At 42.9% G+C, this 24,186-nt stretch overlaps 1 protein-coding gene across 3 annotated transcripts in view; it reads left to right on the forward strand.

Moving 5' to 3' along the window:
• KBTBD12 (kelch repeat and BTB domain containing 12) overlaps nucleotides 1-24,186 on the forward strand; it is a 76,150-nt gene that overhangs the window by 3,952 nt on the left and 48,012 nt on the right. Inside the window, exon 2 of one of the 3 annotated variants that reach the window (XM_048858732.2) lies at nucleotides 8,427-8,540. The gene's annotated coding sequence lies outside the window, so the exon portion shown is untranslated. Of the gene's footprint in view, nucleotides 1-8,426; nucleotides 8,541-15,992; nucleotides 16,047-16,749; nucleotides 16,958-24,186 lie in introns of those variants that run through there. The other 2 variants (XM_075130306.1, XM_075130307.1) reach the window with 2 other exon arrangements.

Below are 24,186 nucleotides of genomic sequence, written 5' to 3' on the forward strand. Positions count from 1 at the left end.
AGCAGGATCTGGCCCTAAGTCTCCCCAAATACACATAGTTAAACAAAATCTTGTGTTTAAAAATACACTGTTTGAATATGGTTCAATCTTTTTCATTAATGTTTAAAAGGTGACCCCTTTCCCCCTCCCCGACTTATTGTTCTAATTTGAGAACTGGCTGTTTTAATGAGAGAAGCAATCAATGTTAAAACCCACGGAAGAATATTCCTACTGAGAATCAGAGGCATTCATTGCGCATACAGAAAACATGAAGCACACACCCTTCAAAGATAGACAATTCAAAGCTAAAGGCTGAAACTCCACCCCAAAGCCTTGGTTCCCTGACAGGAATTGACCAGCTATTCCAGAATAACTATTCCCATATAATTTAGTGATTCTAGAATCACTGTCCTATGTGGACACTCTGTTCCAGAATAAAAATGATTTGTGGAAGGAGTAATTATCTTGGAATAGTCACTTTTATTCTGGAATAGTGTCCACACAGGGAGGTATTCCAGAGTAGCTATTGTGGAATACCTATAGCCGATCAATTTCTCCATGTAGACAAACAGGGACTGTTACCCTCAGAGGTTGCTATACTCTGCAGTATAGGTAAATATATGCAGTACTTGGGCACGAGAGGCACAGTAATGGCTTCTCTTTATCCATAGCACATATGGGTATTTTGAAGACTATATTTTAACAACCTTCCTTTGTCATATGCTTTTTCAGTATTTCCCTTTTCGTCGTCGTTACCAATATTTGTTTCTAAACAGAAGCTTCCTGTTACATAATTAGCCTGTTTGTCCTGCATGATTCACTCACATTGTGAGAGTGAATTGCCATGTTACTACTGAAGCACTTGAAGGGAAATCCTGTCCCCGCCATTATTAGGATAGACTGCTTAACAGATCTGTTCTGGGACAGTATTTCCTGTGTTACTGTGGTGTGGTTTCATATAGCCATATTAGTACATTGATAAGATGTCAGTCCTAACAGTACAAACAGGAGTTTTTCACTGCACAGTATGTTATTGAAAGATACCTTAAAGGAAAAGGTACTAATCTTTGAACTTTAAAATACATAAAAATAAGCATATGATAACATTGTAAATTCTCTTGTATCTCTTTGTACAGCCTTGTATTTCAGAAGTTCCTATCTATTCTTTTCTCATTTTACTGATGATGGCTACATAATCCACTTTACAAACCTGGCATAATTGCGTCAGGACTAAATAATATAACAAAAAGACGTGGTACTTCTGTGGCGGATGGAGTGGTGCTTTATTTTGGTAGCCAAACTGGAAGCACTGACTGAAGAAGAGGTGCTATTGTGCGGCTTGGTTCTCTTGCTGCTTTGCCAATTGACAAAGCATCATCCATCATGTTTTGCCTTCCAATTTTTCCTTGCATGTTTCTCAGCTCATCATAACATAATTATGTTTCAGTTTCTTCTCGTCAGGGGCCGATACTTTCTTTGACTAAGACAACAGCTGCACAGCACAACCTTGATGAATCCCCATAAGGGCAAAAATGTGTCTGTGGTGTTTGTTTCTGCCTTAGCAACCCAAATGTTAAAGCTGCTTCTGCTTCTTCTTCTTTTTTTTTGGACAAATGATGTTATTGCTTCTCAAATGCACCCAAGCCTAGTGCTTTCATAGCGGGTCTCAAAGTGGCACCCCCGTTGTTTTATACTGTAATTTGTACTTGAAATATTAAGCATCTTTGCTGGGTTGTAATTTTTAAGTGTTGAAAGGCTGATTCTGTGGAATTGCCTTTTATCGGCCCATAAACACTGACATGGTATTTTATAGGATCATAATTACGGATACAGAATTTATTTTATGAATGACTGAAAGTCATCACAAGAGAGGCTTGGACCTCCCTCCCTTGTGCTTCTGCGATACATGTGAAGTAGGCTTCAGTATTGTATTCGGCTTTATTAAAATACTTAGCTCTTATATAGCTGTTATCAGTGGATGTTAAAGTGCTTTGAAAAAGAAGATATGTCATTATCTCTATTTTATAAAGGGGGAAACTGAGGCACGGAGCAATGAAGTGACTTCCTAATGTTAGAAGCAAGCTGGGAACAGAATCAAGTCTCCTGGCTACCAGTCCAGTGACTGATTCTCTGAATCACAGTATTCCATGTCCTGGAGTAAATTTCACCCACAGAGTAACATATTCTCATTTTATCTGTGTTCGGCACAACAAAATGAAACTGCATCTTTCAGATCATACATACCATGAATGTTGTGACCCGTCGCACTCATGGCACTCTTCGGAAGCGTAGAGATGTTAGCTACAAGTGTCCTGGCCAAAATACGGTTTGAATGATGTAACAGGGTGGTCTGTCCCCTTAAAGGTAATGGGGATTAGGGGTCAGCCAATCCCTGTTCCATGGCATGGCCCTATTTGGGAGTTCTGATGCACACGAGGGCCTAGGAAATGGCAGAGGCAGATACTGGGAGAGAGGAAGTGGTCCTAGGGAAATAATGAGTATTTGCGGGAAAACCCACACTACTGTTCCTTAAAAGGTCCGGGACCAGGAGCCTTGTAGTGAAGGATGGGGCAAGGCTCACCTCTCCCATATGTGCTGCCTCTTGTCCTCTTTGCTCACAACAAAAAGACAGTAGAAGGGAAAGGAGTGCTTGTCTCCTGTTCCATCCCAGCCCAAGGGAGAAAGGATTGGGCGGTGAGACCTGGTCTCCAAGCCATGTCGGAAGGCTGGAAGACTGCATCCCACCAGAAATGCCTGGGTGGAAAGGACTTTGTTAGGAAGGTTTTGTTTTGTGTTCTGTTTGTACGAAAGACTTTGTTGACAGTTCAGGTGGAACTGGATGAGTGTGATTCAAAGAGGCCAGCTGGGAGAAACTGGCCTGAAGCAGAGCACAGCCCCATGGAGGAGGGATGTGGGGAGGTCACAAACCCACAGAGGGGTTTTTACTGATCCCTTTTCCATGGAGTGGCAAGATATAGCTCTATGAAAGAGGACTGTGGAACCCCCAGAGGACCAACAAAAACTGTTTGTAAAGAATCAGTAAATTAGTCATCCTCTGTCTTGTCTCGCGCAGAAGGGGAGTGTTGTTTTAAGTACTTGACTGTGGGATTTATTAGGAGAGTGGTTCTCAACCAGGGGTATGTGTACCCTTGGGGGTATGCAGAAGTCTTCCAGGGGATACATCAACTCATCTAGATATTTGCCCAGTTTTACAATAGGCCATGTAAAAAGCACTAGCAAAGCCAGTACAAACTAAAATTTCCTGCAGACAATGACTTGTTTATATTGCTCTATATACTATATCAGCAGTTCTCAAACTGTGGGCGAGTTCGTTTTAATGGGGTCGCCAGGGCAGGTGTTACACTCACTGGGACCTGGGGCAGAATGTCAAAGCCCGAGCCCTGCTGCGCAGGGCTGAAGCTGAAGCTTTTAAGTGAAGTGAAACTTGGGGTACACAAGACGAATCAGACTCCTGAAAGGGGTATAGTAGGCTGGAAAGATTGAGAACCACTGTATTAGGAGCAGGGGTGAAAGTAAAATTAAGCTCTTACCGGTACGGGGCCAGCTCTGCCCCCGCCCCAGAAGGGGCGGGGTCTTGGGCAGAAGGGACGGGTCAGGGTCCCCTGGCCAGCCCATCGGCACTGCCTGGCCTGTACCGCCTGGGGCTCCAGCAGGGATTTAAAGGGCCCGGGGCTCTGGCAGCAGCATCTGGATCCCTGGGCCCTTTTAAATTGTGGCCCTGGGGCAGCTACTTCTTTTGCTCCCCCCCCCCCCATCAGCGGCCGGTGTGGGGGGAAGGGACAACGACATTAAAGCGCAACGACATTACTGGTATGCCGTACCATCCTGCACCACCTTACTTTCACCCCTGATTAGGAGGAACTGGGGATTAGGTGCCTGCAGGGCCACTCCATGCTATGTGGGGGTGCTCTGGAGAATGCACCCTGCCACAGCTACCTCTAATTCTTCCTATAGTTTCACTTTCCGTGCTGATCTTTTGGGGTTTGTTACTGCATGCTGTTAAACAGCTGCTACCTTCCATCCCAGGGCTCGATGCATTTCAGCCGTAATGATAATAGTAATAGTGAAATAACTCCTATAAGCAGAGCCATATCAGGGAACCATGAAGAACTCCTCTCCTGTGAGTAGTACCATTTATCCATAAATATGTAAATGATCTAGTCCATTTGGTTTCTAATGTGCTTTGAGATCCTTCAGCATGAACGGCATATATACATGCTGTAATAATAATTTTTGTCACTATCCACCACATTAATTCCTTATCTAACTGGATGAAACTCCGTTTGGTGTGGATGGAAGTTGCACTCACTTATGCCGGGGTTAAATTTGGCTCTTCTTATATCTAGCCAAAGAATTGTGAGTACAAGTACCAGCCATATTTGTTTGTGTAAAAAAGACAACTTGTTTATGGCATTGGTCCTTACCACATATTTATGGATCACTAGTATCCAGTATAGCTGGGTAACTTGCCATGTGTTATTTCTTACATATAAAAACGTGTGTAAATTCCAGCAACGGGAATATGATCAGACGTCTCTATAGGTTTTCTCATATTCATATTTGGTTTCTTTGCTTAATCCACTTACACATACCAATATATGGCTGTGTAAGATGTGAATTTTCTTTGATTTATGTGCAATAATTACTTCCTAACATCTGCATAACAGATTTTGTAGGAAAAGTAACTCTGCAACATTAAAAAATAAATGTATGAAATCTTTAACATCTCTGTTACTGGGTTTTGTTATCCACAGCTGACTGGATACATTCCCAGCCAGGACGCTGGTTCAGCAAAACAGCTGCATTAGTGATTTAACTGTGGGCCTGAGTCTGCTCCTATTTACATCAATGTAAATCAGGAGTGATGCAGCTGAAGACAAAGGAGTTACACCGGTGTGAAACTGGTGTGAAAGGAAAAGTAAGCATCATGGTAGAGAACAACCAGGGGACTTCAGATATGATGCTTCGATGGTATAGGATACTGTGTTAGGGCCTGATCCAGCAAACATTTCCTACCAGATACATTGCTTTCCAGTGAGGTTATTATTATTTAATAATTTTATATTGTGGTAGGGTCTGGAGGCCAACTGTACCCTAGTCCCATGGATTTAAGTGAAACTACTTTTGGTAGTAAGCACTGAACTCAGTAGTGAGTATTTGCAGTATTGGCCGCAAATTATTCATTCTTATTTATGTAGTGTCAAAAATGTTCTGGGTTCATTATAATTTACTGTGTGATTTGTAGTACTGGGAAATGTATTCATTGACATTCTTTCAACAGTGCCTTAGTACAAGGGATAATTAATCTGGAGATTTCCTTTGAGAAAGGGAATTTTAACCAAGGAATGTTGAAGTCAAATAGAAGCTATAGCATCTCTCAAGAGCCCAATACTATTCCCAGTATCGGGACTGACTTCTACTCAGTTGTAAAACAATATACGGTTGTGTTACCAGAAATCTTATCATTCTGCCTTGTAGATGGGCTTTCAGGTAAGACCGATATTAAACCTCTTTAGGCCTCTATTGCCATCCTTTAATGAGCTGATTTGTTAATTATTTGCCAGTACCAACAGCTACTGTTACAGTATGTGTGAGGTCAAAGAATTCCAGCAGTGAATATCAGATCTTGGATGTAATCTCTGATTACTCTTCTAGCAAAGGCACAGGTAGTTTTGTAAGTGATTTGGACTCTGTGGTTGCTGCAGGGGTGGCACACATCATAAGACCGGCCATACTGGGTCAGACCAATGGTCCATCTATCCCAGTATCCTGTCTTCCGACAGTGGCCAATGCCAGGTGCCCCAGAGGGAATAAACAGAACAGGTAATCACCAAGTGATCCATCCCCTGTCACCCATTCCCAAGTTCTGGCAAACAGAGGCTAGAGATACTATCCCTGCCCATCCCAGCTAATAGCCATTGATGGACCTATCCTCCATGAACTTATCTAGTTCTTTTTTGAACCCTGTTATAGACTTGGCCTCCATGTGGATCCATACTGGAGTCCCATGGATAGTACCCCTTGTACTCCAAGACACAATGAACCTAAATTCTGCAATAGATACCCATCAATTCTGGGGCAGGAAACCCGCCATTCTATGGCAATGAAATTAAGGCTATCATTTACTCACGGATAATTTTAATAAAGGTAATGGACAGGTCATGGGGCAGTAAACAAAAATTCATGGCCCCTGATCTGTCCATAATTTCTACTAAAAATACCTCTGATTAAATCTTGCTGTGGGGGGTGGAGGGAGGGGCGCTGTTGCGGGGGGCGGGGGGCGCCCAGGGCCAGTGGCACCAGTTGCCGGGGTCCACGGAACACGGCTGCTCCAGCCAGCCAGCCGACCAGGGACTGCTGCCTGGGGCTGCCAGAGGAGCGGCTGGTGTGGCTGTTCCTGGGGCCACCTGAGCAGCTGGTGCCAGCTGCTTGAGTGGCTCTGGGATCAGCCACACTGGCCCCTCCAGAAGTTGAGGAGGTCGCAGAAAGTCAAGGAATCCTAATGATAATCTAGTTCATTTGCTGATTTGCTGAATCCACTCTAGAGGCGCAGTAACATTTTTATGCAAACCTAGGGAAAGGGGGAAGGTTATTTCCTACAGGTTGGATGTTTAGGGTTCTTGTAGAGACAGCACCCAGCTCCTAGCAGGTGTATGTGGCAGCTGAATAAAGCTCCATCCTTTCCAGTCTGCCAGGGTTGGGGGGATGGAGCAGGGCACGAGAAGGAGGGTGGCAGCAGCCGGGGTCTGAGCCTATGAGCTGCGGGCACTGGGCAGAGCTCAGTCCTCCCTGGGCTGCAAAGTGTGTGAAGGGTCCTTCGCAGCACACATATTTTCCAGGCCAGATTAAGCTATAGGCACCATAAACCCATGCCTGGGGCCCCAGCTCCCAGAGTCATGTAATTACACGAGAACCTAAGTTTTCTGGCTGTGGGGCTCATGTCTGAGATGTGACTTGAATATAACCAATGCAGTGATGTCTGCCTGAGTGAACATCCCCACCCCTTCCAGAGCCCCACTCAGTGTCCACCACACACTTTGCATCCTGGCGGGAGAGATTTCTGCTTGGGGCCTGCGACTCATGTACTCAGCCCCTGGCTGCCACATTCCTCCCAGCCAGAGCACACGTCTTCAAAGGTAGGGAGAGCTGTTGTCCTCCTTTCTGTCTCCCCTAATTATGGACAACAGGGCAGGAGAGTATAATGCAAGAGAATCCCAACTCTTGACATTGCAAGTCTTGTGATAATTGGTGTTCCTCTTGAAACCCCAACTCCCGGAATTATTTAATTAGGAAAGTATCTCTGTTTTTTTTAAAAAGTAAAGTTTCCAGCCCTCACGGTTTCAGAGAAAAGCTTGAAAAGAGTCACCCCAGTGCACCCTAAAGGCTTGGAAACCAGAAGGCAAATCATTTTCTTTTTGTAAATCTCATGAATTTTTAGCCAGCCTCATGATTTTAGGGGGCCTAACTCATAATGATCTTTTGACAACTTGGTGTTGCCAATGCTGAGGATGTGCTGCTTGAGGCAAGCGGCAGAGAAACGGCATGCTGCAGCCAGATCCTGGCAGGCAGAAAGAGCAAAATGTTGGGCAGCTGGTTGCAGCAACATGGCAGAGTCCAGGGCCAAAAGAGGGAATTCCACAGCAATTTGGTAACATGCCAAATTCCATGGAACATTCTGTGATCACTGTGTACATGGGGCCCTGCCTATGAATTAATGCTACCTGAAACCTATACTTCCTAAGGAAAAAAACTGACACTGTGTGTTGAACATGTGTAGACACCCCAGGCTTTTTACTGAAGAGCTAGATCCTGCAAACACTATCCTTATACTCCTAGTAGTAAGCACTATGCCCAGCAGTAAGTGTTTGCAGGATTTAAGACTTTTGAAAATACTCTGAGGATGCCCAGTATGCCTCAGTATAATATGAGGGCACACTTGTGCAGATAACCCAAAGTTTTAACACTCTCTTCCTGGTTTGGTTTGTTTAATTCCTTGTGAAATGATTTTTTTTCTCTCAAGGAGTTTGAGCTGAACAGTCTGTGACCATATGCCAAATCTCAACATGCCTGAGGGCCATCCTGCATCTCCCAAAGAGAACCCTTTTTTAAACCAACTTCTGCTGAAACACTGGAACTTCACCCATTTATGTACGGCGAGCCCCTTCTTTTTTGATCTTTGAAGGCAGCAGTGACATGATGGCTAAATGAAATGCTCATTACAATTCTGGATGCAGTGCAACACATTTTAAAAGCTTTTTACTTAGAAACTATTCTGTGTGCTATATATATATTTGGAGGTGTTTTTTAGTATTACTAGGAGCATATGTATAAAAACATGATTTTTGTTTTTTGAAATCAGTAATTCATTTGCTTCTGTTGGTTATGTCTTACTTGAATAATTAGTATCATAATACACCTTTATACAGGTCCTGTGTACATTGTGGCAAGCTGGACCCAGTTTCTGGAGCAAGGTCTCCTGGTTTCTGAGGTTCTCTGGGCCTAAATTCTGCAGAAAACTGGAAATTCTGTGGCACCTTCAGGTAAAGTTAGCTTTTACTGATTTTAAATATGAGTATTAATAATGAATTCATTGCAGTATCCCTTGTGCTGTTCATTTTTATGATATTTAAATGTATTTTACAGTGCCTCAGATTTTCAGTCTGCTGTAAATTTTTGTATGGACAATACAGTTGTACGTTGGAACAAAGCCAGAGATTTTAGCAGCTACTTGGAGTTTTTGGCACCTGAGAACATATGGCACCCAGGATGCAATTGGGACTTTCACAATGGAGAGTGGCTGCATTTCTTCTCTTCCTCCTTGTGGACAAGGGTGGAAGGGACTTGAAATTTTGGGGGTGGTATGTGCTGTCCTAATTCCCCACCACAGCAACTCTTGACACAAACATTTCCCCAGTTCCCCCGGTTCTTGTATCAACAACTACGGTTAAGCAGAATTAGCTAGATATTGCTGCCAAAATGATGAGCAGTGAAACAGTGAACAATATTGACAATTAAGTCATCATTAAGTTTCAGAGTTAACACATCACTATAATTAAGGAAATTCACACATCATAGAGCTATTGTTTCAAGCCAGTCTGTTTGCAGACTGAGAAAGATGAGACAGCAATTTGGTTCACGTTTGGTAGTTTTCCTTCAAAACAACAAAATTTTGAAATGTATTGTTTAAAATTAAAGCTTAGAGTCTGTTGCTCAAATCTGCAGCAGGATGTGGATTTTGTGGCAGAACTTCAGAATACAGGAGACCCTTTTTAGCATCTTCCACATAAGGATCTCACAGCACCTTGAATACTAACTAATCCCTGCGATGTAGGAAAGTATAATTATCCCCATTTTACAGATGAGGAACAGAGGCCCAGAGATGTGAGAGGCTTGCCCAAGGTCACGGGGAAAGCTAAGGCAGAGCCTGGATCAGAACCCAGAGCCAAATTCTTCCCCAGTATAATTCTACTGGAGTCAACTGAATTATACCCAGGACAAATTGGCCTCAAGTCTCCTAGCTGTACCTTATCTATACAACTACTCTTTGTTCCTTTATGACTTGTGGTCATAATCCTCTGTTTCATCACAACCGAACTCCAGAGCAATCAACTGAAGGTGGGGCTGGAGGAAGCTCCTGGTACTCCTCTTCCAAGAGTGTACCAGGTGCCATTTAGGGTATGTCTCCACAGCAAAGGAAAACCCACAGCTGGTCTGTGCCAGCTGACTCAGACTTGTGAATCTCAGGCTGTGGGGCTGGTTTATTGCTGTGTAGACTTCTGAGTTTGGGCCTGAGCCTGGGCTCTAGGATCCTGTGGAGTTGAAGCCTGCGACCTGAGCCCTGTGAGCCCAAATTGGCTGGCATGGGCCAGCTGCGGGTTTTTCTTTGCTGTGTAGACACACAAGTGGCTGCTAGTTAGTCAATACACTCTTGGAGTTATAATGTCTCCAGCTCCTGCTGCTTCAGACTGTGCACCTCCTCTCCCCACTTTCAATATAGTTCTGCTTGTGGTATCCTTAATTTGGCCCCATATGTATAATACAATTGCATCTATACTAATCTTTCATATAGTAAAAGCACTAAAAATGATGTACAGAAATGTATTTCTGCAAAACTCATTAACCTCACACTGTAAACTTCTTTGCATTTCCTTTCCCACCTCAGCTGATATAAAGAGATGTTCTGTCCTGTCTAATCAGCCTCTTCCGGCTGTCTGATTAGTTCACTGAGATCACAGTTCTTCTTTGAGCTATTCCAAGACATTTCCAGAGAAAGAACCATGATGCTGAGATGCTGGATTGTGGCATCCCTGCATGAAACACGCTGAGGGACAAGGAAGAGGGAAACTTTTCTTTATGTACAAAAGGTTTAGTCCTGCCCTACTTACTCAACTATACATTTGTGCAAGTCAGTGGAGGTTTTGCCTATAAGCCTCAGCCAGCACATATTACTCAGTAATAACCACTTATCCGCAATGCTCAGAAAGGAAACCCCAGAAGAACTGCTATACATGACAGTTACATGAGTTGTTTTAGTTTTTTTAAAGCCACTTTAATGTGATGGAGGCTCCTTTTCATGTAAAAGACAGAAAGAACCTACAAATGAAACAACATCAAGCCCTAAAGTGCAAAACTGCAATTTGCATACTTCGGGGCAGCTGCTGTGTCTGTCCTTATTACCACCACTGGGGTGCTAATTCAGCCACAACTTTCTCAGTTATTTAAATGAAAAAGCAGTGGGTGGCTGGCATGCCACATTAGCTGCAAGGCAACCTGGGAATCAAGTTGACAGAGCTAGAAAGAGATTTCAATTCAGAGGGATTTAGGGGTCTTGCTCCCTGGACTGGTGGACACTGGCAGGTTCAGAAGTGCCCTTGGTCTACAGTATAGGTCAACACTTAGCTTAGAAAAAAATCAGTATTTGTATTTTGACTGAAATGGAGAACAGACACAGGACGGAACTGGAATTCTCCGTCCAAGTAATCTTTCTCTCTAAAATATATTGTTGCCAAAATAGTCTTGTCTCTACAGTAATACAAATATTTAATACTAATAATCTGTGTTTGTATAGCATTTAGCGTAATGGGGTCCTGGTCTACAACTAGGCTCTTGGTGATACAAATAGATAATAATACTCTTCTGGACTCATTCCTCCTGCTACCCTCTAGTGTTCTCAGATTGTAAGTGTGTTGCATTGACTTGCTCCTTCTCTGTTCAGCTGGCATTCGGTACAACAATCAGCTACTTTGCTTGTGCACACAGGCCCTGGTTCAATAATGTACTTAAACACGTGCTTCACTATAAGCATGTGAGCAGTCCATTGTCTTCAATGGGATTACTCACCTGCTTAAAGTTAGGCACCTTGCTGAACTGGGGCCATAGTGCTGCAGATGATTCCCCAGGGGAAGCAGTAGCATGCCCCATGTCCTAGAGAAAAGGACCGAGACCTAGAAGAGAGGAAATATTCAGTCACCCTGGGCCACATGTGGAGAGAGTCTGGACAGCCCCTTCAGTGTGTATGCTGCACCAATTTAGACTCCGTCAGACTTCCTTAGGCCTTCTAGACCAGGGGTGGGCAAAATATGGTCCGGGGGCCACATTCGGCCCTTCAGACGTTTTAATCCGGCCCTTGAGCTCCTGCTGGGGAGCGGGTTCTGGGGTTTGCCCCGCTCCACATGTGCTGTAGCTCCACACGGCTCCCGGAAGCAGAGGCTCCTACGCGTTCCGGCTCCTATGTGTAGGGGCAACCAGGGGGCTCTGCACATTGCCCCCGCCCCAAGTGCCGCACCTGCAGCTTCTATTGGCCAGGAACCATGGCCAGTGGGAACTGCAGGGGCAGCACATGTGGACAGAGCCACCTGGCCATGCCTCCACATAGGAGCCAGAGGGGGGACATGCCGCTGCTTCCAGGAGCTGCTTGAGGTAAGCACCGCCCGCAGTCTGCACCCCTGACCTCCTCCCATGCCCCAACCCCCAGCCCTGATCCCCCTCCAACCCTCTGAACCCCTCAGTCCCATCCCAGAGCACCCTCCTGCACCCCCAACCCCTCATCCCCTGCCCCACCCCATAGCCCACACCCCCAGCTGGAGTCCCTACCCTCCCCACACACCCAACCCGCTACCCCAGCCCGGACCCCCCTCCTGCACCCTGAACTCCTCATTTTTGCCCCACCCCAGAGCCCGCACCCCCAGCTGGAGCCCTCACCCCCTCCTGCACCCCAACGCCCAATTTCATGAGCATTCATGTCCCACCATACAATTTCCATACCCAGATGTGGCTCTCAGGCCAAAAAGTTTGCCCACTCCTGTTCTAGACTCATGTTCACTAACATGGAACCTACAGGTAGTCCACCCCAATCCACAGATCTGGAGCCCCAAGGAACTCCTGTGTAGAGTTTTCTGTGGGATTTGTAGAGTGGAGTGGACAGGCTAGGGAGCCATTCACAGTGGTGGAGTGAAGCCTAGGGCCTTATAATTTTAGACTAGAACTTTGTGAACCAGTTTAATGAAACACCTGTGTGAAATTACGAACTTGTCAGCTCAGCACAAGCCAGAACAAAACCACTGAGCAATGACAGGATTGGTAATGAGTGAAGAGAAGGTTAAACTAGCATGTAGGTCTGAATGTTTGAATGGTGGCAGTAAAAGAAAGTGATCAGATGGTCATGACGCTGGATTGGGAAGGAAATTAAAGCATGCTGTATTTTCTGAAGCGGGTATAAATAGTGACCAAAAAACTGCTACAAAAACCAATTAAAAGTCACAGTTGCTTGTGTATCTATCTGTCGCTAACCATGACACAGAGAAAAGCTATATCTATGGAAGACTTGCATATATAGTAAATAAGCTACACACAAAATAGGCTTTTAATCATGGATGAACTGTAACTATATTGTATCCAATCCTGCTCTCTTTACTCAGAAAAATGTACTCCCTGGAAGTCAATGTGTGTTTTTCTTAAAAAAGGAGGGCAGGATCTGGTCCATACACCTTGGTATTCACTAATGAGCAATGATCAAAAAGAAAATCCTCTGTTCATGCCAGTTACATGGAAGTTAGTATGTACTAACTTCATGGAAAACTCCACACCAAAACTCCAAACCCAACCGGGGTTTCCATTCCTTTATAATATTTACCTGTACATCTGCCTTTCTATGTATATATCAGTCTTTGTCACAAACAGTACACTAACCTCTGAACCTCCCTGTGACGGCCTTTATATTTTAAAAATGTTAAAAGAATCACTTATTTGTCCTATTATCACAAGTGTTTTTTCCTTTTCCTATTACTAATTTGCTGAAGTTAAGTAAAAACGTTAGTCCTCACCCACTCCTCCAGTCAGTCATATTATACTTATAATCACCATGACAACAGATAATGATCTCATAAAGGAAGGATTATGACTCAATTGCATGAAGAAGAGGAAGTCAGGGTTGGTTTACACTGAAGAAGAGCTTTAATTTCAGCAGAAACATCTTGGGCCTGATTCACCACTGTGTTACTCCAGTTTTACACAGGTAAAACACCACTGATTTCAGAGGAGTTACACTGGCATAGAAATAGAGTATTATAGTGATGAGTCAGGCCCCTTGATTAATTTCAATTAATTGCAACAGAAATATTCAGAATTACATTAATGACAAAAATAAATTTGTTTTAAAAGCCTCAGTTAGTGTTTTTATGAAGCAGGCTCATTATCCAAATTAGCTCAAGAAATGCACCCAGAAGTGAAACATGATTATTATTATGTCAGCAATATTATTTCAAATAAATACAATTTATTACATAAGCAGTCTGTGTTAACCACCAAGATACTATAAATTGTTCCATTTAATAGGGGAACAAGGCAATTTGGGGGAATATCGTTCACTTTTATCACAGCTGTGGCATTTCATCCCCAGTCTAATGTTCCTTCTTGCTTCTAAAAAAATATGGTGTCAGACTGGATATTTTTATTTCTAAGATAAAGCTGAAGTTTTAACAAGAACAATCTAGTAATTTATACAACCATATATCCATGCAATTTGTTCAACAGAAGAGAGGAGCAGGCATAAAATTTTACCAGCTTAATTTTTTTTTAGTTCAACTGGAAAATTCTATGGCAATTTTTTGTATATGTATTTTTTTTCAAAAGAATTACATACCTTGGGACAATCATCTTAAAAGCAAACAAAATCAGCGTTAGCAGCTGAGTGCACCTGAGTGCTCTTCCTGGTGCTTTTGAAAAACCTATGATGATAAACCACTGAATGCAAGTAGCGGAATAAAAAATCTTGATAAGGAAACATATTTCAGTTTCAATTTTCGAAGCTATTACAATTAATCAACAGTGTGTTTAAAAATAAAAAAGAGAGGAAAAAAGATTTTCAGTACCATGAGACCAGCTTTAATAGCCCTTTCAAGTAAAACTGTAGGCATAAAATTAATCCATTGTGTTACCTTAATTCTAAGATATATCTTTTCTGTCCTTCAGATTCTCCTCTCATTTACACTGTTTTACATTGGTGGAACTATATTGGCTCATATGCTCAGCTAGTGTAAATCAGTGTACTGTAGCTTCATTGACCTGGCCTCTTGACATCAGGGGATTTACTTCTGATTCACACCAATGTGAGAGGAGAATCAAACCCTCACATCTTCATATCTAAATCTCTAACCTAAAATGCCCTTCCCTTTTTTTTCTGCTCAGAGCTGAGAGTTAAGGTCTCAAAGTTCAACTTTGTTCAGGAAATACCCCCAAAACCTTTAGTTTTAAAAATTAATGCTTCCCTTTTAAAAGGCCCCAATGTCCCTTACTGAGCTACCTCAGCTTTAAGTGACCTGGTAAGAGCAGAAGAGAGGGATAATGGCAGGTGGAGGGAGGAAAAGCGCCTCTTGGATGCTGCAAAGCCAGTGTCCCTGATTCTGAGCTGTGTTCAGGCAGAATGCAATGCATCTTAGGGAGTGGTTGTGGACCAAATGATGGTGTTCAGCACCTTTGTGGCTCCCCGAATTCTGGGGCAGATGGAAACCAGTTTGATCCCTGGCCTAAGTTAGAGCTACCTAAAGGGCCATTACAGAAGCCAAGAATAACTGGAACAGAGAGGTGTTTTAGCCCAATGCCCATGCTAAGCCCTCTATGTCAGGGATTGTGAGTGGGTGGTATAGAACTATAATGTGGCCTCTGTGCCTTCCAGGGATTTTCCTGAACTGGGGAATATCCAAGGTAGTTGGAGTGGCACAGAGCAGGAGGAATGGAGTTGGGGGCAAAGCCAGTGCCAATAGGCCTGAAGGAGTCCATACCTCTGTAATATAGGAACTGCAAATGGCACCATGGAAATAAGAGAATATTCTGTACTGATAACACACTAAGGGCCAGGTCCTGCCATCCATACTCAATGGGAGTTGTGCACATATATCTGAAGAAAAAGTTTGGCTCTTAGAATTATGGATGGAACTCTACCCTTAATCTGTCACGATGATAACTCAAACCCTAGTCTAAATGTGCTTGGCACAATGGCATCCCATACCCTTGGGTTTGGGACAGAATCCTATCCTACCCAGAATCCTACCCAGAGCAAGAGTAGAACCATTTTCTACTGAAGCCCCAGTCCACGTTTCCTTTTATGTGGGAGTGGAGAAAGGCTGATGGATCCATTTAGGACAAATCTATAAACTTAACTTCTGCCAGTGAGAAGGTGCAGCGGCAGCTGTCTGGTCACACAAGGATCCCAATGTTTTCTTAATGGCTATATGTGGCTGATGACAAATCAGTTAGTAGAAGGAAGAGGGGTAGTGAGGAGATGCCAGTGCCAGTCCAAGGACTTTCATTTAGTCCTAATGTACTCTGCATGTGACATTAATACGGCTCCCTCTCACAGCCAGGAATCCAGCCAGGCCTAATAATAGCCCCTGGCTCCCTCTCTGTCCACATGAGGCTCTCAGATAAGCAGCAGCCATATGAGGTATCTCTTTCACTCCCGTTTGCCCCCCCCCTCACCCCCATCTCTCTCTCACGCAGTCTCCCAGAGATATGCAGATCCAGAGGCGTCGGGGACAATAGGGAGAAAGGTAGATATATCCACTCCCATCTCTCGGCACAAGAGAGAAGGGGATTTGCTGCTGAGGCTACTGTGGATTGTTGGGTGGGTGTTATTGTCATGGGCAGGGTTGGAGAGGCCCTGAAGATCTTAGGGGGCCACTTAGGGATGTCAAAACTGGGGCCCATTGGCAGTTACATGAGGCAGATAAATTGGAGCCCTTTGCACCTGTTGGGCACCCCCTGGAGATGCTGAAACAAAGGCCCTCTCACTTCCATATAGGGCTCTCTGTAGATTTCAAAATGGGGATATGGGACTCATTCCCAGGGATCTCAACATGGGAACCCCTGAGAACATCAGACCGGGGGTCTGGTACTTATATGGATTTGCAGTAGATGTGAAAACAGAGACTCTCTGCGGATGTAGAAATTTGGGGGTCCCAGTGCTGCACACACCAATATAGGGACCTTTGCACTCTCCACAAATCTGAAAATTACGTGCACTTTCAGCAAGGGCTCTTGGAGAACCAGTTGCTCTGCTGTTTTAGGATTTTCATGTGCCTAGGTCTGGCCTGGACCGTGGAGTTCTGAATTTGTAGTGTAGGTGTGTCATTGTGAATTGTGGGGTTGTTGTGAATTGAACCTGTATTGTGGGGTTGTTCTAGATTTACTGCTATGTTGTTGCCAGGGGTTGCAGGGTAGTTGGTGCGGGCAGGGAGGGGGGAATAGCCCTACAATGATATATTCCTACTACTGACTGAAACTGAAACTAGGGGAAGTTATAGGAAAGGATAGATTCACATAAATTGCACAGTAACTAGTGAAATGCTGATGTCAAGGGGTCAGGGTTCTACAACCAGCAAGCTATTTGAATCTCACTGTTGATCGACAGGAGATGTTAACTCTTAGAACACTAGCATTTGCTAACCAGGTGATTGCTCTGGTAAGTGAAAGTTTCAAATAATTATTGTCAATTATATTTCATAAGTTTTGCCAGTTTCAAAAATGAAAGTGGAAATTGTTTTATACAAATTATTAAATTACACGTATTGTAGTTACAAAATAGTGCAAACAATTTATAAAAGCAAAAACATGAATAATATTTCAAGCTTTCCAGTATTTTCTGGTATATCAAACATGTTCTAGGCAAACAAAAAGAGAAACTTGAGAGCTTTGGAAGATGGATTTAGCTAACAGAGCAAATTTTAGAAAAATGGCCTCGTTTTCTGAACGCATAATTTTGGGTGTGTAAAATACTTGTGCATGCACTTTTTGTTCACTATCACTTCTCTGTGCAAATAATATTTTTATATACGCAAAAACCATCTGCAAACTGCAAACTGAACAAAAATGTATAACTTATATCACTTTCATGTGCCACTGATTAGTGCACAAAAACTGCCCATACAGGAATTTGTTTGTGCTAATTTTTATGTGCACAAAGTGCCTGATCTAATGCCCACTACAGTCAATGGGAGTCTCTTCATTGATTTCCCAGGGTTTTGGAGCATTCTCGAATTAAAGTCAGGCTAAGGCATCATAGAAAAGGTAGCCCACTTGGTCATTTTATTCCTAGCTCTTTGATATTTATGAATCTATAAGATTTTAAAGAAAAAAACATTCCTGGTATTTGCTGAGATTGAATCAGTATTAATCTAACTCCACTTCAGGGCTCTGGGCTGGCAATAAATGCAGCTCTCAATGTCAAAACTTTCCAGGATCACACACCACACAACCCCTCTGAAAAGCAATCAAAGCATCTTCAAGTATCCACTGATCAAAGACACAGCCAACAGTTTTTGTAGCATTGTAAAATGCTGAAGAACCCATTGTTAAGTGTTGTGTTGTTTCTCCACACACAAAGAGCAAAACGTTATGTTTAGTCCGAATTATTTTTACTTTAGTTTAAGAGAGCAACAAAACCAGGAAGAAGAAGTGTCCATGAGGGAGCAGTGTGTGCGTGTGTGTGTCCTCTGTAACAATCTGACCTGAACGTAACACAAAATGGCTGCCAGTCTCTGCTGACAGCAGTTAGCATTTTAAAAGTACAGTACACACAAACAGGGTCATAACAGTTACATAGCTATATACAATACATCACAGTAGGGAACACAAGGTCATGTATGCTGCTTGTCACTCATGATCCTGGTTTTTTTTTTAAATTAAAGTTCTCATGCACACCATTTGCACGCTGGAGATCACTGGGGAGCATATCGAGAGCATGTCTAGCAACAAGCTTTCTAGCAGAAGCCAGCCCATGTGTGGGGTGCATAAGACCTCACGTTTCCTAGGACTGCGTGAAAATAAATATATGCTAAAGGGTTTTGAAAGAAGAAATGAGCAAAATACACACACACCGTATGTTATATGGACCAATCTCATCCCAAGGACAGAATTCTACTTGCAATGTCTACAACCTCAGAAAAGTGTAAAGACTCATCATCCCCATCCCTTCCAGCTCAAAGCAACTCAGTGCACATCACCTAGAACAATGAAGAGACATTAGTTATAGGTCTGATCCAGCTCCCATTTAAATCAATGGGAGCCATTCCTTTGACTTCACTGGGACTTGGATCAGGCCCGATGGGCAAAATTTTCAAAAATGTCTGTGTGACTTAGGAGCCTGTGTCACAGTGAAAGCCGAAATCACTTTTGAAAATGGGACTTGGGCTTCCAAGTCATTTAGGTGGAGGTTTTATAAAAAGTAAAGCCCATTACTAACAACATCTAAAGGCCGTACAGTAATATAATACTGGGATTCTAAACACACGGTTTATAATGTTATCACCCTGATATTGATTTACCTCTCCAGTGGCTGCTAGCCAAGGCATAAAAGTATATTTAATCAACATATTTTCTTCATAGCTCATCAGAGCATAGAAACATAAAGAATATGTAGTCAGAGGCCCCAGTTTTTGGCTTTGACTGAGCAGTGCTTGGTACAGAACCCAAAGGAAGATGGGACAAAGAAGGCTTTGTACCACCTTTGTATCCTCCAGATTCTAGGACTGGCCTGAAGGCTGCTCTATCTTACATTTGACTGCCATCTTCCACAAGGGCTTATTCTGGTGGCTGGGAATTGTTGGAGCACAAAGGTAATCCAGCCACACCCCTTTCCCTCAGCCAGGCCACCTGTGTAGGGACTAAGAAGAAATGACAGACTCACAGTGCTGACTCTACCCCAACTGAGAAATCTCTCTATACAAGGGAAATTTGTGGTGGGGGGGGGGGTAAGCTCTACCTGGTTTACAGTCCCTTTGCATTGGAGCAGCACAAAGGGGCTGTAGTGGAACTGAGAATCGAGGACAGAGTACGCTTACAGTATGATAGCTTCATAAAAGCCGAAATTCATGATTCTGAGATAACAACTGTGTTTTTATTTATATTTTTAACTGTTCCTGCAGCACCCTAGAGCCTCGGAGGGGGCAAGCTTTAGTTTCTGCATAACATTATGTATTATTATTATTAATAAGGTTCACTTCACAAAGAAGAATATTAAATTAAACTAACAAAACAGGTAAAATAAAAATAAAGGTAGCAGACCAGAACAGGAGGTAAATCAACAATGTTGCTCTGAAATAAAGTAACATTTGCAATTGAAGATTTGCAGTTGGATCCATTTTTCATAGCCAAAAAATATGAAATCAGCAAACAAGGCTATAAATATATTTTGGGCGCCTGGTGACCTTACAAAGCACTCAAGCATTGTAGTGGAGGTTTTATAATGACATCCAAGCCCTTTGCTTGATATAAATACAGTATCTGGCTGCAATTTACATTTGTGTCCCATTTATCCTCTCCTTGATATAAATGTTCCATCTTTTCCCTTTATAAACCAGAGCAGAAAGCAGAGCAGTCCCGTTTTATTATTATCCTTTTAATAACCTTTCTAATAGTGTAAGTGAGAGTAGTAATGTCCTTCCAGTTACCTCACCTAAATGAAATGTTAACTGAAAGTCAGGAAAAGAATGGTGGTTTTGTAGCCGAGGCATAGGAGTGAAATTCTGGACCCACTGAAGTCAATGAAAGGATTTTTTCACCCCTGGGTTTTATTCCTGGTTCATCTTCAATCTTCCTCAGTAACCTTTCAGTTCTTTGTGCCAAAGTTTCCTCATCTGTAGAATGGGGAAAAATCCCTACCTCACAAGGGGGGTTGTAAGATTTCATTCAGTAATGTTTGTGGAAGCACTTTGAGATCTTTGATTGGAGGAGGCTAAAGAAATGCACAGTTCTTATGAGGAGAGGTAAATATTATAACTTCAGATCTGAAACGTGTTAACTCAGCAGTTAAAGTTGAAGTAATTTTCATCCTTCTTCATAACAAAGTATAAAAAAAAGACAACTCCTACTTAAAAAAATCAAGGCCCAATTAATTAAGGCCCAATTAATCCTACAAGCCCTCCATATCCAGAACTCCCAGTGAAGTCAGTTACCAGATCAATAATGTAATGGGTTCTCAAATATTCAGTTTCAATGTAGACAGCAAAAAATGGCTGTAGTGTCATCTTTCACCAGCACAGGGCCCAATCCTGAGATCCTTTTTCTTTCTCCCCTAACTCTTTATTCCAGCAAAACTCTCATTTCCTTTCACTGAGTACAAACTGAGTCAGAAGCTCAGAATTTGGCCCTCAGAGAGACTACGAAGTTATGGTTTATTTTCCAGATACATTTTTAAAATGCGGTAATAATCCTGATCCATTGCTCAAATTTGTTGTGTTGAGCTCAAGACTTGGAAAATGGAAAGAAGTGACAAAGTCAATTGATGTGTCTGGCTTTTACTGCAGGTTCAGTGTAAGAAATCCACAACTTGCTAAAACGGCATGATGACTAGTTATGCAAACATCTTAAACTGAAAGCACAGTCCTGGGGCTGGTACTGTAGCTGCACAGCCCTTCCTCACTTGGGAGATAATTATGATTTCTAAACTTCGACACTACAGAGAGATGTGGATTCTGCCGTGAGGAGCCCCTTAGTGGATTTTTTTGATAATTTCATACACTTATGTTTTTCATAGTGATGTGTTGTTTTTTTTAACAAAAATAAGCCTACAACCTAGAGTCTTCTTGTTAAAGCTTCAGGAAGCTGCTCACCACTGCTGCAGTCTGAGATCCTGCTCCTGCTTGTGTATAATGTTTCTTATTTGAATATTCCTATTTAGTGTTTGCAGGATTTGGAAACAGGTTTATGATAGTATTTATAACAGCTTTCAAACATGGCTATACCATGGCTTTACAGCCTGTCTACAAATCACTTACCCTGTGACATGATTCCTTAACACAGCTCTGTAACAGTACTGTCTCATTATCACCCTACAAACAAAAGGTGTGTTAAAACACCGATTCCTCTAGACATGACAGATACATGTGCATTGGCACAGGTTTACAAGGCCTCATTCTCCCCTCACACCGATTTTATATCAGTGCATTCCAAGTCCATAGCTTGTTAAACTGAACTGGGGAGGTTGTGGGGCACAAAGACAAAGATTACAAAACCACTGTGTCCTTCACATTTTTTCCCTAAGAATAAACATAAAGATACAGTATATAAATAATTAAAATTCAATTAAAATACCATCTGGGGCCACTATAGATGGCATCAAACCTTGTTAAACTATGTCACTGAATTACATAAAGGCCTTCGGAAAGGCTGTAGCACACAGTTTCGAAACATAGGCCGGATTCTCCCCTCAGATACCCTGGTGCAAATCAGTACTAAACGGAGTTACACTGGTGTAAGACAATGCAGACTCAGGCACATTGTTTAGTCCCAGGCCCCTCCCAACAACACTACCAGATCATATTATTTTAAGTTAATATCCATGCTGGGAGGAATGGCCATGTTTTAACAGGGTTCTCCAACATGGTAAATTTCATAGTGCAGGCAGACAGGACTGTATTTTTAAACATGCAGGAAGAGTGGAGGCCCTCAGATGTGATGGTGATGGGCAGGTAGGTAGATAGAACCTAACTCTCTCCCTCCATACCTCTTTCTTCTGCTTTCCCTCCACTGGTTCCAATGTTCGTCCTCTCCTCCGCCCCCAGCGCGCTGTCCTCAGATCTAAGAACAATCCCCAACCCTATGTATCCCCGTGGGTCTCTCCCCACTTCCTGCAGCCTTTCCCCTGCTCACCTGGGGTCATCCTCCCCTCCCTTGCCATGCGAGCACCAGGACCAGGGTTGCCTTTCCTCAGTGATATCTTCTCTGCCTACCCTATTGTTCTCCTCAAACCCACAGAGAAGGCTGCCAGCAGGGGGAGAGGCAGGGTGGTATCTGTTACTGCACTGAGTACAAGGCTGTCTCATGGCTGTCCCTGCTAGTGGGAGGACAGAAGTGCAGGGATTTTCTCTCAATACCCTTTTACATGCTGGGAGCTGAGCTGGGAGATGCAGTGGGGACAAATGGGTAGGTGGTGCCACCCAATGTCTGCCCATTGACCATTACGTCTTTGACTTAAGCAGAATTATAACAGAATGACTCCAGTTTGAGCAGAGAACCAGGTCTGTTGTGTAAACAGTCCCTTTCTATGGTCTCAGTGGGCTTGAATCTCTACTACCTTGCGTTATATACATTTACTCTGGTGTAAAATGGTAGTGAATCTGAATTCTTCACTGACTTGCATTGGTGGTCATATTTTATACCTGCTTCACAGAAGTGTAAATGACTATACAAGGTGTGACATAATGAAGAATCAAGTCCACAATTGTTGTTAGCCTTTTGGGCACATTTCCTGCAGTCCTTACCCAGACAAAACTCCTGCTGAAGTCTTTAAGGAACAGTGAGCACTGAAGTGTGCCACTGATGGACTAGAAGATTTCAAAATAATCAAGTGGTCTGAGCTAAATGAGCTGAACTATAAGGTGACATTCAGCATCTGCATGGTGGACTGATTTTCTTTATGGGTGTGTATGTGTGAACAGGTTTCAGAGTAACAGCCGTGTTAGTCTGTATTCGCAAAAAGAAAGGGAGTACTTGTGGCACCTTAGAGACTAACCAATTTATTTGAGCATGAGCTTTCGTGAGCTACGGCTCACTTCATCGGATGCATACCGTGGAAACTGCAGAAGACATTATATACACACAGAGACCATGAAACAATACCTCCTCCCACCCCACTGTCCTGTTGGTAATAGCTTATCTAAAGTGATCATCAAGTTGGGCCATTTCCAGCACAAATCCAGGTTGGATTTGTGCTGGAAATGGCCCAACTTGATGATCACTTTAGATAAGCTATTACCAGCAGGACAGTGGGGTGGGAGGAGGTATTGTTTCATGGTCTCTGTGTGTATATAATGTCTTCTGCAGTTTCCACGGTATGCATCCGATGAAGTGAGCCGTAGCTCACGAAAGCTCATGCTCAAATAAATTGGTTAGTCTCTAAGGTGCCACAAGTACTCCTTTTCTTTATGTGTGAACAGAAGCTTGAAGGCCTGATCCATGGACTTTTTACAGTCATTGAGAATCTTTCCATTTGCTTTAATAGACTTTGGATCAGGCCTTAAGAGAGGTGACAGCAGGGAGCCACAAAAGAGAACGCTGAAAGGGAGGTTTGGGGTTTCTTTGACAAGAAAACTGAGGGGAGAAAAGGGAAAAATTACAGAACCCCAAAGATCATTTGAGGTGGCCTTTGTCTTTGGAGAACACTGACTCACAAAGTGTTATTCCAGTTATTTGCCAGTGTAAATGCCCTGAAATCAGGCCCTTTGTATTTAATTTTTATATCTGTGACTTGTCAGGAAAAAGGGAGAAAAAAAGAGAGCCAAATGGCAGAGATAAAATTATAGTAGTTGAAAGTATATTTTTTCCCTTGGAGTTTTATCACATCTAAAACTAGTCAAGGCAGGCAAAAGACTTTAATTAGGGATCAACCCTGCATTAATTGCACTCCCAGAACTCCCACTGGGTTGCAGAGTTTGCAAGGCAAATACTGGAACCTTGTGCTAGCCTATGACAGCCTGAAAGTGATTCTAAATGGACTATAAACAGAAGTGAAACTGACTAGTTGATTCTCAGAATCCAGGCTGAGATAAATGTAAAAGGTACTGGTGACAAATTTTAAATTTCTTTCAATTTTAATAATCTGAGGTGTGAAAGCTATTTGTCACATAGGTAAGCTCAATAAAATATATGACTTTTAACCTGACAGCGTACGTCAAAATAGGCTCAATTGATGAG

This window comes from Caretta caretta, chromosome 7, assembly GCF_965140235.1.
Source record: "Caretta caretta isolate rCarCar2 chromosome 7, rCarCar1.hap1, whole genome shotgun sequence".
NCBI classification, from domain to species: domain Eukaryota; kingdom Metazoa; phylum Chordata; order Testudines; family Cheloniidae; genus Caretta; species Caretta caretta.